Here is a 16,186-nt window from a genome sequence, read left to right as displayed (position 1 = left end):
TTATCCTTGGTGGTTTCCACACATCTGCATGTCTTTATAAATAGTCATTTTATAAAATTCTCATCAAATGCCCACTTTGAAAGCCTTTTTTTTTGGGGGGGTGGTGGTGGCTAGGATCCAGACTTAAGCATCCCTTAATCACAGAATCATAAATTGAAGAACATTTTAGCTGCAATGGAATAGAGATGATTTATTCAGTCCCCATTTTATTGATGAGGGAACTGAGATAGAGATATACTAAAGGATTTGTCCAAAGACACCAGTTACTGTGTGACAGGTTGGGGACCAAAATCCAGATCTTATGCATCTGTGCAGCCTATTTTCAACAACAGAATCCTCTGTAGCAGGTCTTTGGGACCACAGAAGATACTCACTGAAGGTGTCCATCCAGGACACTTAGACCAGAGGTTGGCAAGTGGTGACATTTTCTATACGCAACAGTTTCTGGTCAGGATGTTACCAGCAGCTCTAAGAAAGGGCCCAGTAAAGAGGCTGGTGGTATATAAAGTTCAGAATTCCATATAATAGTTTTTGAATAGTTTCCAAAGATTCCAATTAAACGTGGCTCCCCGAATTGAGTCAATAGGGATAATAAAGGGGAAATGCCTTCAGTGGAGCCTTGAGCTCTCAGTATCCAGGCATTCTCCATAGACAGGTGGAGGGGATGGGCAGGGGCATGGTTGCAATTAAGTGAGACAGGTGTCACTTCACAGACATGAGGGAACAGAGACTATGAAACAGTGATTACCATGGATTCACTGCCTGTGTGCCAGGAACTGCACTGAGGGTTTTACCTTCATTATTTCATGTACTCTTAACCACAACCTTCATTTTGTGGATGAGCAAATTTAAGTGAAACAAGTCATACCTGTGGTGAGAGGGAACCACACCCCAGAGGAAACCTGTGGTTCAACATTGAGTACATAGGACCAGTGACAACAAAGGTTATAAAGTGTTTATGATTGCCCATCACTGAATCAGATATTGGGGATAAACAAAAAAGAAAAAGGAAGAAATTAGCAGTGTGAACCAGAAAGTCCTAGTTCACAGGGAAGTCCTAGTTCACAGTGTTTGGACCTTAGCTGGTACAAGGCTGAGGGCATAGGACAGGAATCAGATGACTAGAATATGTTTTGGAAAGAGCTATGATCTGGAAGGACAAGGGTGCTCTGGGGGCACAGAAGGGCAAGCGACACGGGCAGGAGGCAGCATGGGGCAATGAAGTTTTAAAAGAGGAGGTGATCTAAGAACTGAAGGATGAGCAGCAGTGGGCAGGTGCAGTGGAGTGGAAATGGTCTCAGAGAGTAGTATGTGCCAGAGACCTGCTGTTGAGAGGATTCCTGGCAAATACTTTCGCTGGGACTGATGGGAGAGGTCATAGGGAAGTGGAAGGCGCGAGACTGAAAGGCTGTCAGGACAGTGTGAGTGGAGCCAGGAGGTCATGTAAAGGGATTTGAATTTGTTTTCCCCTCAGAGCATGAGAGAGACACTGAGGGCTTTAAATAAGACAATGACATGACCAGATTTTCAGGGGTCACCAATCCTTGGAAGGAGACTATTCTCTGTCCTGGTGGGTGAAAAGCCTGAGCTTGGTTTAGGGCTGGCCAGCAAGGCAGCCAGCGTGAGGTTGAGCTCACAGGGGCCTGTAGGTGTTAATTATCCTTGACTGAGAGCCAGGTCCCCCAGAGATCACAATGGTTCTGTCACCGGCAGTGTTTCTGTTTGCCAATCTATTCAACACTCTGCCCAGCTCCAATAATTTGTATATGCTCTTTCATCTTGCTTCCTTTAGGGTTTTATTTTATTTTATTTTTGCTTTATTTATTTATTTAACACATGTTGTATATGTGTATTGGAATATCATAGTGCTTCCCCATAAATATGTGTAACGATTATGCATTCATAAAAAAGAAAAAGAAAAAGAATTGAGACCAACAACCAAATTATACCTTTTCTGTATAGATTTGTATGACCACATTGCTTTCCTTTACCCTTTTACTGTGTAGGTCACTTTGTGTATTCCTGATGTTTTTGTATTCTCGGATGAAACCCCTATTTGATAACGATGTATACCTCTTTGATATCTTGCCAAATTCTATTTGCTACTACTGAAACCAAGGGAAAACCACTGAATAAACCTTTTAGACTTAAGCTGCCTAAAACTCTGTCTATTGTAAAACTAGTCCTTTCAGTGGTATATTGTGTGGTGGCTAAAAGGAGTCTGGGTTGGTCACAATTTGGAGGGCCAGGCAGCAGGCAAGACCCAATATAATTTGCTGGTGTCTGACTGGGCAGTTCCTGGTATTCAGAGCCTGTGGACCTGTTGGAGCTGTTATCTGGGCTGTTAGTCACAGGGATCATCCATAGGACTTGCCCCAGCTCAGCTCTGCTGACTTTCAGAGCATAATTTCACTTTGGCAAGAGAGAAACAGCTTCTAGGTTGGGAAGATGTTTTCTTTGGAAAGTTGCTATGGTATAAGTGACAGGATTCTGACTCTTATTTCTTCTTTCCCTCTGATTTGGACTTCATTAGGAGGCTCAGGTTTGGCAACACACATATTTGACTTCTGAAAGGAAGCCATAGTGTGGTCTTCATTATGGATTTGTTAAGAGATGCTCAGTGTTAGGAAAGGATTAGGGAATCTCTGTTCACAGAGGTTCTCTTGGGGTTGTTTTGGTTCTGAGATCTGGTTCCAGTTGCAGCAAAAGTAACATAAGCATATTCCTTTGACTGTGTCTGACTTTTTTTTTTTTTCATTCTTTTTTGAGGGGGTGGGTGTGGGGTGGGGTGCCAGGGATTGAACTCAGGGGCATTTGGCCACTGAGCCACATCCCCAGCCCTATTTTGTATTTTATTTAGAGACACGGTCTCACTGAGTTGCTGAGTGCCTTGCTATTACTGAGGCTTGGCTTTAAACTTGTGATCCTCTTGCCTCAGCCTCCTGGGATTACAGCCATGTGTTATGGTGCTCAGCCTGTGTCTGACTTTCGAAGCAATGGGAAATATTAATTCTATCCCCACATGCATCCAATTAAATTGCATTCTCCAAAATTGGAAGATGTTCAGCTACTGTTTGACCCTCATATTCTTAGGATTCCAGAGAGAAATGGTGGGAAAATGAGTCCTGGAAACAGCGTTGGGCAGAATTTAATTCAAACCCACTGTTATGGTTTAGATATGAGGTGTCCCCCAAAAACACATGTGAGAGGAAAAAATCAAAGTTTAGAGATGAAAGCATTGGGTTATGAGGGTTTTAACCTTAATCCCTGATAGAGGATTAACTGGGTGGTAACTGTAGGAAGGTAGCCTGTGGCTGGAGGAGGAGGGTCACAGGGGGGTGTGGGCGGGCCTTTGGGGTTTACACAGAGTCTCTCTGTGCTTCCGATTTGCCATGTCCTGAGCTGCTTTCCTCCTCCACACTCTTCTGTCCCATGTTCTGCCTCACTTTGGGCACAGAACAATGGAATTGGCCGTTGATGGAGAGATAGCTCTGAAAACGTGAACCCCCATAAAGCTTTTCCTCCTCTAAAAATTGTCCTTAAAAAGCTGACTAAAACGTCCACCAAGGTAAACTGTTCCTAGAATTCCTCGGAATAGCTTTGGCAGGCATTCCTGTGGCCACTCTGCTCCTACTTGGCAGGGACATCTGCACCCTTTAAAGTTTTATGATCTTTTTCTGTTGAATTCACTTTGGGTTCTGCATGCTTAGTTTAATATTTAATTTGATCAGCATGCCTAATTTAAAGATTTCTTATGAACACCTTTAAGTTAATTCTTAAATTGCAATTATAGGATTAACATGAAAAGGGCTTTTAGTTCTTTGCCTATTTTATTTAAAAATATTGTTAAATGTATTTTTTAATTTATATATCTTTATGGGGTACATTATGGTAATTCAACACATGTATGCAATGTGTAATAATCATATCAAGGTAATAAGCATTGCCATTTATTCAACCAGTAATCATTTTATGTGCTGGGGATTTTGTACTCCCTTTTTCTAATCATTTTGAAATATGTCATAGTTTGTTTTAACCAATAGTTACCCAGTAACCTTACTATGCTAAAGAATACCCATAAGTGATTCCTCCACCCTGTGTATTTGTTCTGTCTCCCCTCCTCTTTCCAGTCTCTGGAGACCACTTTTCCAATCTGTTCTGTTACAGGGTTCCCTTATTGATTCTCATAAATGAGAATTTGTCTTTCTATCTTTTGCTTTTCCCAGCTTAACATAATGACTTCCAGTTTCATCCATATGGCAGGAAATGACAGAATTTCATTCTTTTTTATGGCTAAATATTATGCCACTACTTTATCTACTCATCTTCTGAAGGACATCTGATTCTACATTGATTATTAAAATCCATATTTTGGATATTGTGAATGCTACAGCCATAAACATAGGAGTGCAGAAATCTTTTTGGTTCAATGATTTCATCTGCTTTAAATATATATCTAGTAGTGGAATTGCTGGATCCTATAATAGTTATATCTTTTGAAAAATCTCCTTATTGTTTTCCATAATAACTGTATGCATTTACATTTCTACCAACAATATACAATAGTTCCCTTTGCTCTGCATTCTTGTCAGCATTCATTGTTATCATCACCATCATCATCATCATCATCATTTTTCATCTTTTTGGTGATGGCCGTTCTGACTGCGGTGAGATATCTCCTTGTGGTTTTGATTTGCATTTCTTGCATGATTGGTGAAGTTGGCCATTTTTTTTTCATGAATTTGTTGGCTATTTGTATGTCTTCTTTTGAGAAGTGTCTGTTTAGTTCTTAACTTTTTTTTTTTTATTGTTGTTGTTGTTCTTAGGGATTGAACCCAGGGGGGCTTTAGCACTTTTGATTTTTAATTTTTTTATGTTGTGACAGGGCCTTGCTAAGTTTCGTAAGGCCTGGCTAAAGTTTGAAGACTGTCCTTGAACTTGTGGTCTTCCTGCCTCAGACTACTGAGGGCTGAGATTATAGTTGTATGCTACCATGCCTGGCTTTAGCTCATTTTTGTGTGTGTGTGTGTGTGTGTGTGTGTGATCAGCTTTTTAAATTTCTTATATATTCAGGACATCAATTCTTGTCAAATGTACAATTTTCAAATATTTTCTCCCACACTGTAAATTGTCTCAGAAATCTGTTTATTGGTTCCTTTGATGTGCAGAAGCTTCCTAATTTGATGTAATTTCATTTATCTATTTTTACTTTTGTTGCTTGTGGTTTTCAGGTTCCATCTGAAAAATTGTTGGCCAATCTTAAAAATTTTCTTAAAGATTTTCTTCTTTGTTTTCTTGTAGCAACTCCATAGTTTCAGGTTTAAGATTTGAGTCTTTGATCCATTTTGAGTTGATTTTTTCTATGTGGTGAGAGGAAGGGATCTAGTTTCCTTCTCCTGCATGTCCATATCTAATTTTGTCATTGATGTTTATTAGACTATTTTTTTCCCTCTTTCCTCCACTATGTGTTCTTGGTGCCTTTGTCAAAACTTAGCTGGCCATATAAGCATAGTCTAATATCTGGGTACTCTGTTTCATTGGTTTGTGCCTATTTTTATGCAAATACAATGATATTGTAGTTACTGTTGCTTTGCAGTATGTTTAAAAGTCTGGTATTTTATAGATGCCCCAGGTTTGTTTTTGTTTTAGCTCAAGATTGCTTTGGCTATTCTGGGAATTTTGTGGTTTCATATGAATTTTAGGATTTTTTTTTTCTATTTCTGTGAAGAAAGTCATTGGTATTTTCCTGGGATTTTCATTGAATGTGTAGATCACTTTGGGTAGTGTGGCCATTTTAACAATGCTGCTGCTTCTAATCCACGAATATGGAAAAGTTTCCATAGTGTGTGTGTGTTTGTGTGTGTGTGTGTATGTATGTCCTCTGCAATTTCTTTTGTGTTTTGAGTTTCTGTTGCAAAGGTCTTTTACTTCTTCAGTTAAATTCATCCTTAAATACTTTTATTGGTAGCTGTGGTAAAATAGAATTGATTTCTTAATTTATTTTTTAGCAAGTTCATTTTTGGTATAACAATGCTATTGTTTTTTTTTTTTTTTTTTGCATGCTGATTGTATATCCTGCAATTTTACTGAATTCATCTATAAGTTACAACAAATTTTTGATGGAGTACTCATGTTTTTCCATGTATAGAATTATTTAATCTGCAATCAGGGATATTATTGTCTTGTTACTGATCTTAGCAGAAATATTTTCAGCTTTGCCCCCATTCAGTATGACATTGGCTGTGATTTTAGTATTTTGAGGTACATTCCTCTACAACTAATTTAATGAGAACTTTTATCATGAAGGGATGCTAAATCCTATCAAATGCCTCTTCTGCACTTATAAAAATGATCATATGGTTTTTGTCTTTTAGTCTGTTGATTTTTTGTTTCACATTTATTGATTTGTATCTGGTGAATGATCTTTGCATACCTGGGATGAATCCCACTTGATCATGGTGCATGATCTTTTTTGATGTTTCTGTTGAATTTAGTTAGCTAGTATTTTATCAAAAAATTTTGCATCTATGTTCAGGGATATGGGCCTGTAGTTTTCTTTTGTTGTTGTATCTTTGTCTGATTTTGATATTGGTAATGCTGGTCTTATAAAAAAAGTTTGATGGAAGTCCTTTTATTTTATTTTATTGCAAAATTTAAGAATAATTAGAATGAGTTCTTCTTTAATTTTTTTTTTTTTTTTTTTTTTTTAGAATTCAGTGTAAAGCCTTCAGGTCCCAGACTATTATTAGATGGGAGATTTTAAATTTTTTTCTTTAATCTTACTACTGATTTGTCTGTTTAGAATTTTTAGTTCTTTTAGATTCAATTGGGGGCATATGTTTTTAGGGCATGTGTTTTTAGGAATTCTCCATCTCTCCTAGATTTTCTAGTTTTTTAACATATAGTTGTTAATAGGAGTTTTTTTTTTAAATGTGCTTTTCTATTTCTGTGGTGTCAATTGTAATGCTTTCTTTTTCATCTCTGATTTTGTTTATTTGGCTCTTCTCTCTTTTTTTTCAGTCTTTCTTGCCATTTTTTTTAACCTTTAAAAAAAAAAACTGTTCATTTTGTTGATCTTTTGTATTTTTAGTTTTGATTGTATTTATTTCAACTCTGATATTTATTATTTCCTTACTTCTAACTTTGGGTTTGGCTTGTTCTTGTTTTTATAAGTCTTTGAGATACACTGCTAGATTCTTTGAGATATTCTAGTTTTTTTTTTTTCAAGTATATATTTATTGCTACAAACTTCCCTCTCTGTACTGTTTCTGTTATATCCCATGGATTTTGGAATGCTGTGTTGTCATTTTTATTAGTTTATAGAATTTTTTGAAATTCTGTTTTAATTTCTTCCATTACTCTAATTTGGGAGTATGTTATTAAGTTTCCATGTATTTGCATATTTTTAATTCTTCCTGTTATTGTGGTCTGAGAAGATACATGATGTGATTTTAGGTTTCAAAAATTTGTTGAGACTTGATTTATGACCAAGATATGATATATCTTAGAGAATGCTTCATGTGTTCATGAGAAGAATGTATAATCATATTGTTTTGGGATTAAATGTTCTGTAAATGTCCGTTATGTCCATTTGCTTTATAGTAGGTTCAACTTAGTTGTTTCTTTGTTGATTTTCAGCCTGGATAGTCTGTCTACTGAGGAAAGTGGGGTGTTGAAGTCTTCCACCATTGTTATATTAGGGTCTATCTTTCTCTTTATATCTATAATATTTGCTTTATGCATTTTGGTGGTCCCATGTTGGGTATAAAAGTTTTTATATCTCCATGATAGCACATGAAAAATTCACTCTTCTCATTCACTTATTTCCAGAACTGAAATAGAATGAAGAATAATGTTGAATCTAACTGCTCCCTTCAATAGATTCTGAAAAAATGCTTGCTTCCAGTTACTTTAGAACATAAGAATGACACTTTTTCCTAAGTGTCTAACCCTGCAGCTTTCTCTCTCTGATCTAAGCATTCTAAATTCTAGTCAGCTGTTTTTGGAGTTAGTGATCAGCAACAAATATGTCCACCATGTCATTTGTTTTGGTCAAAGGAATAACTCTCTGATTAGAGTTTGAGCTGGAAATAGATTTCTTGTGGGAACAAAAAGACATTACATAGCTATCAAACACTACTAAACCCCTTCCCACATACAGGAGGTTTTGAGAATTTACCATCTCATAGCCACATGAAGAGATGGCTTTTTTAGGCAACACTATTTCTTACCCTTCTAATGAATCAAGAGTCTCTGTGAAAATCTTCACCAATTCTCAGTCACCTTTAAGCAATTAGGCAGAACTTTGTAACTTCATAGTTAGGTACAATTGGATTCTTTGCCATAGTGGGATTCTAGGAAACAACAACAACAACAACAACATTTTGGTTAAATCCTCTATAACAGTGTTTCTCAAACTGCAGGTTATAACCCAATCATTAGTGCCTTCTGAAATCAAATCTAGGTTTTTAACCAATATTCTCTTTTTAAGTAGAGTGAAATGGAAGAGAAGTGAAAAGGAGAGGAAAGAAAAGTAAAAAAAAGATTGCACCAGTGCAGATAGACAGATCCTATTTTGTGAAGCCTTTTTTTTTTTTTTTTACTAAACTAGCATTTAAAATCCAAAATATTTTAAGGAAATGAGAATGAATGCATTTTTATTCTAGGTATGCTCCTTACAATATTTTAGACACACTTATACTAAGAAAATATTCATTGTTTATCTGAAATTCAAATTCAAATTTAACTGGTTGTCTTGTATTTTTATTTGTTAAATCTCACAACCCTGGAAAATGTTGAGGCACTGCATACTGTAATGGAGTGATGTGACATCTCTTACTCATTAACAACAAAATAAAAGACATTCTGCCAGCGTGCAGTAACCAGGTATTGTGAGATCTAGACATTTTGTCAGTAGCATGTCATAAATTCTTCAAAAATCGTCCAATCCTTGAGCTCAGAAAGGCTCCTGGCTTTCTCCCAAAGCACACATGTATCATGAATCATGTGTGACCCATGCATCTTCTTCTACTCCCCAAAACTCCCTTGCCAGCTAACAGTTTTGCAATGTGAGATTCAAATTAATACCTTAAAACATGACAAATTATTACTTGTCATAGACCTTTCCAGTGGGTTACAAACTGTCAAAACCATAAACAGGGAAAAGATGTGCTCATCATAGTAGTCGTGCGTTCTGCTCAGCACTCTGTTCTGTGGAGCCCTGGGGTTCCTCTGAAGTGTTTCTAAGGCCATCAGAGTAAAGTGCTCAGTCTCTGATGGAACGTAGGTAGCCTTGTTTTTTGTCTGTGATAAGTATTTAGCCTCTGTAAACTATTTCATTTCAAGAAAGTATTCTGCTGTTAAAAAATAATTTGAAAACCAGTAATTTGCAAACAAAGAAGTGTGGGTGTGAGAAAAATGCCTGCCTTTCCCCAGTTCAGACATTCACCTGATTATTTAGCTTCTCTAAACCTTTTTCTGAAACAAGAAAAAGATAGAGTAATAGAACTTTCCTCACAGGTTTGTTGCAAGGAAAAAATTAGATAATTTGTGTAAAAATATTTAGTAAACAAAAATAAATGTTAACTATGTAATTATTACCTATTTGATGCTAAAAGTAATACTTAATTCACTCAATAATTAGTTGAATTAATACATCTGTGGCTTCGATATAGAGACAATGATGAATATACTTTATCTTATTTAATCTTAACAACATACTGAAGGTCAGTGTATTCTCAATCTACAGAGGAAAATATGGAGACTTTTTGAATAGTAGTGTCTATTTAAATGGCAAAGTGGAGTTTTGAACTTGGGTGTCCTGAGTACAAGTATAATATTCTTTTCTTCAGGTTCAAACTATTTTCTCCAGAGTCAACGACAAACATGTTGCTCATGATTTGCAATATCACTTGTTGTCTGTGTGTTTTTGTAGTTTCGCAGAGGAGTCATACTATAAAATAATCATCCAATGTCTTCTGAGAGTTGAAGTTAATGTGATTAATATAAGTGACCAGAAGACTGTTTTTGAGGGCATTTGTTTCAGGTTTTCTCTGATTACTTACTTACTTGAATTCAGAAGACCACCATCTGCTGCCTTAGTCAATGTAGCCTTTAGGAGTGAAGGAAGCCCTGTGTTGCCTCACCACTTGAATACTTTTGCATTACTTTCCTATCATTATTTCTGCAGGTTAATGACTTCAAAAAGCATTCAGCAGCAGATAAAGTGAGCTGCTTCTGATAAATAGACCATTATAGCAAATCATACCAAGCGGGGCTCCTTTTCTATGCTGCTGAAATACACAAATGACTTATTTTTTTTTTCAAGTACTAAAATATTTTATAATTCACACCATAATCTTGCAGTCATTGGGAATAGCAACACAGAATCACTTCACTAGGGATTTTCATCTGCTTGGTGAACTGGCATAAAATTGAAATATTGTTTCTTTGCTTGAATTTCCATTTTAATATATCCCAATAAAATATCATGAAACATTTGTCTCTTTTTAGTTCTTATAATATTGGTGGTGTTTATGAGACACCGTTTTGTGTTTGGCACTTTACACAGATTTTTTTTTCCCACTTAATCTTTATTACAACCCCGCAATGTAGGTCTTATTCTATCTTAAAGATGAGGAAACTGAAGCCAAGAAAGTTAAAACTGTCATCTACAGTTTTGCTACCTGGAAATAATGAAGCTGGAATTGATTCCCAAGTTTTCTTAACTCCAAACCTGAAGTTCCTTCCCAACACAAATGTAAGTAAATCCAAATCTCAAGCCACTCCAGGAATTATGTATCTATTTGTAGGTACACAGAAAGTATGCACACTATGGAAATAAATGTGATAAATAAAGCAGTAGTTTAACATTTATTGAAGGCTTATTATGTGTTAGGTTTTGTGTAGCTGAAATGAACTAACTTATACAGAATAACTCAACAAAAATTTGTTTTATACCCAAATTACAGATAAGAAAACTAAGGTATAGAAAATTAAGTTGCTTACAATATTTCACATCTAGTAGAATCAGGATTGGTCTGACTTTGTGCCACCAAAGGTATCTTCTTTGTCCATAGATAACATGGTAACCTTGGTTGGCGTCATGCCTTTCTTATTCAAATCTTGCTGGGTTCTGATTCTGTGCCACATTTGGGATGCCAGTAGAAACTGAATGTTGATCTAACTGAAGAGGCTTGATTCAAGTTTATTACTCTCATGTCTTCGGGAAGTTAGGAAAAATATCTGTATTCAAATTCTGTTAATCCAGTAGATTTGCAGCATTAGGTTATAAGTAATGTTTATTTTTAGTATGAAAAATGCCTTATATATCATTTAAAACAAGTCATCTTGATTTCATTTTTAGAAAAGTTATTTTCTATGTACTTTTCATTTTATTTATATAGTTTACAGTTTAAAAATCTTTCTGGTTGGAGAAGTTTCTTTTTTTTTAAATTTTTTATTGTGGGTTGTTCAAAACATTACAAATTTCTTGACATATCATATTCCACACTTTGATTCAAGTGGGTTATGAACTCCCACCTTCACCCCATACACAGATTGCAGAATCACATCAGTTACACATCCATTGATTTACAAATTGCCATACTAGTGTCTGTTGTGCTCCACTGCCTTTCCCATCCTCCCCCCTCCCCCCTCCCCACCTCTCCCCTCCCCTCCGCTCCTCTCTCTCTACCTCCTCCACTGTATAACCCTGAGGGTCTCCTTCCATTACCATGCAATTTTCCTTCTCTCTCCCTTTCCCTCCCACCTCTCATCCCTGTTAAATGTTAATCTTCTTCTCCTGTTCTTCGTCCCTACACTGTTCTTAGTTACTCTCCTTATATCAAAGAAGACATTTGGCATTTGTTTTTTAGGGATTGGATAGCTTCACTTAGCATAATCTGCTCTAATGCCATCCATTTCCCTGTAAATTCTATGATTTTGTCATTTTTTAATGCAGAGTAATACTCCATTGTGTATAAATGCCACATTTTTTTTATCCATTCGTCTATTGAAGGGCATCTAGGTTGGTTCCACAGTCTTGCTATTGTGAACTGTGCTGCTATGAACATCGATGTAGCAGTGTCCCTGTAGCATGCTCTTTTTAGGTCTTTAGGGAATAGACCAAGAAGGGGAATAGCTGGGTCAAATGGTGGCTCCATTCCCAGCTTTCCAAGAAATCTCCATACTGCTTTCCAAATTGGCTGCACCAATCTGCAGTCCCACCAGCAATGTACAAGTGTACCCTTTTCCCCACATCCTCGCCAGCACTTGTTGTTGTTTGACTTCCTAATGGCTGCCAATCTTACTGGAGTGAGATGGTATCTTAGGGTGGTTTTGATTTGCATTTCTCTGACAGCTAGAGATGTTGAGCATTTTTTCATGTACTTGTTGATTGACTGTATGTCCTCCTCTGAGAAGTGTCTGTTCAGGTCCTTGGCCCATTTGTTGATTGGGATGTTTGTTCTCTTATTGTCTAATTTTTTGAGTTCTTTGTATACTCTGGATATTAGGGCTCTATCTGAAGTGTGAGGAGTAAAGATTTGTTCCCAGGGTGTAGGCTCCCTATTTACCTCTCTTATTGTTTCTTTTGCTGAGAAAAAACTTTTTAGTTTGAGTAAGTCCCATTTGTTGATTCTAGTTATTAACTTTTGTGCTATGGGTGTCCTATTGAGGAATTTGGAGCCCGACCCCACCGACTGTAGATCGTAGCCAACTTTTTCTTCTATCAGACGGCGCGTCTCTGATTTGATATCAAGCTCCTTGATCCATTTTGAATTCACTTTTGTGCATGGCGAGAGAAAGGGATTCAGTTTCATTTTGTTGCATATGGATTTCCAGTTTTCCCAGCACCATTTGTTGAAGATGCTATCCTTCCTCCATTGCATGCTTTTAGCCCCTTTATCAAATATAAGATAGTTGTAGTTTTGTGGATTGGTTTCTGTGTCCTCTATTCTGTACCATTGGTCCACCTGCCTGTTTTGGTACCAGTACCATGCTGTTTTTGTTACTATTGCTCTGTAGTATAGTTTGAACTCTGGTATCGCTATACCACCTGATTCACACTTCCTGCTTAGCATTGTTTTTGCTATTCTGGGTCTTTTATTTTTTCATATGAATTTCATGATTGCTTTCTCTATTTCTACAAGAAATGCCGTTGGGATTTTGATTGGCATTGCATTAAACCTATAGAGAACTTTTGGTAATATCGCCATTTTGATGATGTTAGTTCTGCCTATCCATGAACAGGGTATATTTTTCCATCTTCTAAGATCTTCTTCTATTTCTCTCTTTAGGGTTCTGTAGTTTTCATTGTATAAGTCTTTCACCTCTTTTGTTAGGTTGATTCCCAAGTATTTTATTTTTTTTGAAGATATTGTGAATGGAGTGGTTGTCCTCATTTCCATTTCAGAGGATTTGTCGCTGATATACAGGAATGCCTTTGATTTATGCGTGTTGATTTTATATTCTGCCACTTTGCTGAATTCATTTATTAGCTCTAATAGTTTCTTTGTAGAGCCTTTTGGGTCTGCTAGGTATAGAATCATATCATCTGCAAATAGTGATAATTTAAGTTCTTCTTTTCCTATTTTTATGCCTTTAATTTCTTTCGTCTGTCTAATTGCTCTGGCCAGTGTTTCGAGAACTATGTTGAACAGAAGTGGAGAGAGAGGGCATCCCTGTCTAGTTCCAGATTTTAGAGGGAATGCCTTCAGTTTTTCTCCATTCAGAATGATGCTAGCCTGAGGCTTAGCATAGATTGTTTTTACAATATTGAGGTATGTTCCTGTTATCCCTAGTTTTTCTAGAGTTTTGAACATAAAGGGATGCTGTACTTTGTCAAATGCTTTTTCCGCATCTATCGAGATGATCATATGGTTCTTATTTTTAAGTCTATTGATGTGGTGAATAACATTTATTGGTTTCCGTATATTGAACCAGCCTTGCATCCCAGGGATGAATCCTACTTGATCATGGTGTACAATTTTTTTGATATGTTTTTGTATCCGATTCGCCAGAATTTTATTGAGGATTTTTGCATCTAGGTTCATTAGAGATATTGTTCTGTAGTTTTCTTTCTTTGAAGTGTCTTTGTCTGGTTTAGGTATCAGGGTGATGTCGTCCTCATAGAATGAATTTGGAAGTTCTCCCTCCTTTTCTATTTCCTGAAGTAGCTTGAAAAGTATTGGTATTAGTTCTTCTTTAAAGGTTTTGTAAAATTCTGCTGTATACCCATCTGGACCTGGGCTTTTCTTAGTTGGTAGTCTTTTTATGGTTTCTTCTATTTCCTCAATTGATATTGGTCTGTTTAGGTTTTCTATATCCTCCTGACTCAATCTGGGCAGATCATATGACTTAAGAAATTTATCTATGCCTTCACTATCTTCTAATTTGTTGGAGTATAAGGATTCAAAATAGTTTTTGATTATCTTCTGTATATCTGAAGTGTCTGTTGTGATATTGCCTTTTTCATCCCGTATGCTAGTAATTTGAGTTCTCTCTCTTCTTCTCTTCGCTAGCATCGCTAAGGGTCTGTCAATTTTGTTTATTTTTTCAAAGAACCAACTTTCAGTTTTGTCAATTTTTTCAATTGTTTCTTTTGTTTCGATTTCATTAATTTCAGCTCCGATTTTAATTATTTCTTGCCTTCTACTTCTTTTGCTGTTGTTTTGCTCTTCTTTTTCAAGGATTTTGAGATGAAGTCTGAGATCATTTATTTGTTGGTTTTTTCTTTTTTTAAGGAATGAACTCCAAGCAATGAATTTTCCTCTTAGAACTGCTTTCAATGTGTCCCATAGATTCCGATATGTTGTGTCTGTGTTTTCATTTATCTCTAAGAATTTTTTAATTTCCTTCTTGATGTCTTCTATAACCCATTGATCATTCAGTAACCTATTGTTCATTCTCCAAGTGATGTATGCTTTTTCCTTCCTTCTTTTATCGTTGATTTTCAGTTTCATTCCATTATGATCAGATAAGATGCATGGTATTATCTCTACTCCTTTATATTGTCTGAGAGTTGCCCTGTGACATAATATATGATCTATTTTTGAGAAGGATCCATGTGCTGCTGAGAAAAAAGTGTAACTGCTTGATGTTGGGTGGTATATTCTATATATGTCAATTAGGTCTAGGTTATTAATAGTGTTATTGAGTTCTATAGTTTCCTTATTCAACTTTTGTTTGGAAGATCTGTCCAGTGGCGAGAGAGGTGTGTTGAAGTCTCCCATGATTATGGTATGGTGGTCTATTAGACTCTTGAACTTGAGAAGAGTTTGTTTGACAAACATAGCTGCACCATTGTTTGGGGCATAAATATTTATGATTGTTATGTCTTGTTGGTGTATGGTTCCCTTAAGCAGTATGTAGTGTCCCTCTTTATCTCTTTTGATTAACTTTGGCTTGAAATCTATTTTATTTGATATGAGTATGGACACTCCTGCTTGTTTCCGAAGTCCATATGAGTGATATGATTTTTCCCAACCTTTCACCTTCAGCCTATGTATGTCTTTTCCTATCAAATGCGTCTCCTGTAGGCAGCATATTGTTGGGTCTTGTTTTGTGATCCATTCTACTAGCCTGTGTCTCTTAATTGGTGAGTTTAAGCCATTAACATTTAGGGTTATTATTGAGATATGGGTTGTTCTTCCAGCCATATTTGTTTATTTCTGTTACTAAACATGGTTTGTTTTCCTCTTTGATTATTCCCCCCCCCCCTTTACTGTCCTACCTCCCACTGTTGGTTTTCATTGTTATTTTCCATTTCCTCTTCCTGTAATGCTTTGGCGAGGATGTTTTGAAGAGATGGTTTTCTAGCTGCGAATTCTTTAAACTTTTGTTTATCGTGGAAGGTTTTAATTTCATCCTCCATCCTGAAGCTTAATTTCGCTGGATACACAATTCTTGGTTGGAACCCATTTTCTTTCAGTGTTTGAAATATGTTATTCCAGGATCTTCTAGCTTTCAGAGTCTGTGTTGAAAGATCAGCTGTTATCCTGATTGGCTTACCCCTAAATGTAATCTGCTTCCTTTCTCTTGTAGCTTTTAAAATTCTCTCCTTATTCTGTATGTTGGGCATCTTCATTATAATGTGTCTAGGTGTGGATCTCTTATGATTTTGCACATTCGGCGTCCTGTAGGCTTCTAGGATTTGGGATTCTGTCTCATTCTTCAAGTCTGGGAA

Source organism: Marmota flaviventris, chromosome 14, assembly GCF_047511675.1.
Source record: "Marmota flaviventris isolate mMarFla1 chromosome 14, mMarFla1.hap1, whole genome shotgun sequence".
NCBI classification, from domain to species: domain Eukaryota; kingdom Metazoa; phylum Chordata; class Mammalia; order Rodentia; family Sciuridae; genus Marmota; species Marmota flaviventris.
The sequence above is the reverse complement of the archived record's forward strand: the minus strand, read 5'-3'. Positions refer to the sequence as shown.